Source organism: Triticum aestivum, chromosome 7B (genome assembly GCF_018294505.1).
Source record: "Triticum aestivum cultivar Chinese Spring chromosome 7B, IWGSC CS RefSeq v2.1, whole genome shotgun sequence".
Classification (NCBI taxonomy): domain Eukaryota; kingdom Viridiplantae; phylum Streptophyta; class Magnoliopsida; order Poales; family Poaceae; genus Triticum; species Triticum aestivum.
The window spans coordinates 153,085,747-153,088,269 of record NC_057813.1 but is presented as its reverse complement, the minus strand read 5'-3'; the positions used below and the strand labels follow the sequence as shown (position 1 = coordinate 153,088,269).

Sequence of the window (2,523 nt, the reverse complement as noted above, 5' to 3'; positions counted from 1 at the left end):
GGATCTGGTCTTTCAGATCGGATGATGGCTGCACTGAGGTGGCGTTTCTCTCTTGGGAGCATCGTTTGTGGAGCAGTGCTGGTGGTCAGAGGCAGGAGGTGGAGCGACTTCGTCTTGCACGGAGCTTCGATGGAGATGTCAAATCATGCCTGACTGACATGTGCTACGCTTTGTCATGCCTGCTCGGCAGGTGCTACGCATGACAGATCTTTCAGAGACTTCAAGTTGTGTCGGCTAGTGGTACTTGGCGGCATGGTGCTGAGGTGTACCGGCGGCCACCGCGACGTGCTCAACACTTCGCGCGCATGGTGGTGGTGTCGTTGGGCACCGTGGTGGCGTTGACGGCAGCTAGACCGGGCAAGGATGGTGCGTCAGTACAGATCTGAGGATGGAGTGGTGGCAGTTGGCGGCGACAGCATCTAAGAGCGCGCCAGACCGGTGTGTGCCCATACCCAACAAGTGGCTTGGTTGGGGCCTCGGGTCTTAGATGTTAGGCTTGTCTGCGAGGTCTATGGTATTAGGCCCGGACTATCAGCATCCCTTCATCAGTTGAATAGGAGTAGCGACAGTTGTGGCATAGACGGTGGCTTGAGACTTATTGTTGTATTTCTTTGTAAGTTTTTTGATGAATAATTAATAAAATGGCTGCATGTATCGTCGAGATGCAGAGGCCGGGGGTGATCATCCTTCTTTTAAAAAACATGTTCATTTATAGAATGACAGCTTTTTTCAGGTTTAATAAAAAATTGAAACTACTTTAAAATAAATAAATAAACAGAGCACATTGGTTGATGTGCATATTGTTATGGTTTTTCAACCGTTAACAAACAACTGCTTGAGACATGTCCCCGCCAAAAAAACTGCATGAGACATGTGTTTCTAAAGTCTGAATTCAAAATTTTGAGAGTCAAAACAGTGAAATACGCGTTGCATCGTTTTCAAACGAAGGAGTACTTGGAAGTGGACATCGTGCACAGCTCGTAGTTGGCAGCCGACCAGCCGTGGTAAATGCACACTGTTTATTTAATAGGAGAGAGGATGTCATGGTGTCATAAAGAAAAAGGGGAGAGAACGGCGAGAGATGGCATTCCTCAGCCAAGAGCAGGCGGCGCCGGCATGGTTCCTCTCGCTGGCCTTCCTCGGCACCCTTTAGGGCATCTCCAGCCGTTCGGCCCCCTAAGACGTTTAAATAGAGCGGTCTGGGAGCATGCAGACGCTAGTTCGGCCTTTGGGAGCGACCTAGCTCCCAGTCACGCCCTCACGCGCCGGTCCCAGGATGCGGGAAATTCAAACTTGGTCGTTCCCGCTCTCAAATGACGCCGCAAATCCGGCGATCGGACGTAGTCTGGCGTTACAAAAAACAGAGGACCGCCGTGCGCAACGATTCACTCGGCTTGGTCGGCTTCAGGCGTTTGCGGAGTCGGCGTGCGCGGGCTCGTCGGTGTCGGACCTGCTTCGTCGCAGGGCTGCGTCGGCGCGGCTTCGGCACTGCTGGGCGGTGATGTAGAGGCGCCGTCCGGGTTTGGCGTCCGTGTGGTCGTGGGCGTCATCGGCGTTGCCGTCGGCAGCTCGTTCAGGATGAGGCCGCGCTGCACCAGGTACCACGCCTTGAGCTTCTCGTCATTGCTCTGGAGCATGTCCGCCCCGCTCATCAGAAAAGCCATGTCGGTGTTCCTTTTCTTCGCGGCGACGTTCGTCCGGAGCAGGTCGAGCTTGATGGCGTTGTTCTTCATAAGCGACGACCACCGCGCCTTGGTCTTCTCTTCGCGTAGGACGGCCCGGGCCTGGGCGTCGGCGAGGCAATGCTCGATGGACTCCTGCACTCGCGTGGTTGCCGCATCGGCGCTTTTCCCCTTCTTTGCCATCTTGTGGCCGTCCGGCCGTCCCTCTGACGCGCCCGGGGTCGTCGCGTCTGGCTTGTATGTCTCCTTGGCTTTGTCGAGGGCACGCCGGACTTCCGCCCACTTCTCGCACTTGTCAATGTGCTTGTAGACGTGGAGGTGCTTGAAGTCGGCGTCTTGGTTGTCGCCCCGATACATGGCGAACATACGCAGCAGCTGCGCGGAGAGACAAACAGTTGGCGGGCGGCAGGCGTAGGGGACGAAGATATGCGGGCGAACGGCGTGCGTACCTGATCCTCAATGCTGGCGCCGCTCTCCGGGCGAGCCGCGACCTCCTCGACGATTCCATGCCATTTGTTGCACGCCAACTGGATACGCCCCCAATGGTTCGCCATCGCCTTGGAGCCGTGCTGCATGTACACGCCTTTGAAGTAGGGGTCGACGAGCTTCCGCTCGTCGAACTCGGCCTTGATGCGGTCCTAGTACTTGTCCAAGCTCTGGTTCGCGCCGGTGGTCGGGTCGAGGCAGACGACTTTCCATGCTTCGGCGAGGCATTCCTCCTCCTTGGACGTCCACTTGATGCGCGGTTCGCCTGACCTAGTCGCCCGCTTCTTCTTCTTCTAGCGCCCCTTCGTCGGAACAGGAGCCGGTTCCTCCTCCTCCTCCTCCTCCTCCTCCTCCT

At 56.4% G+C, this 2,523-nt stretch overlaps 1 pseudogene; it reads left to right on the top strand.

Annotated features, from left to right (window-relative positions):
- Nucleotides 1–1,081: 1,081 nt before the first annotated feature.
- LOC123162126 (very-long-chain 3-oxoacyl-CoA reductase 1-like) overlaps nt 1,082–2,523 on the top strand; it is an 18,699-nt pseudogene continuing 17,257 nt past the window's right edge.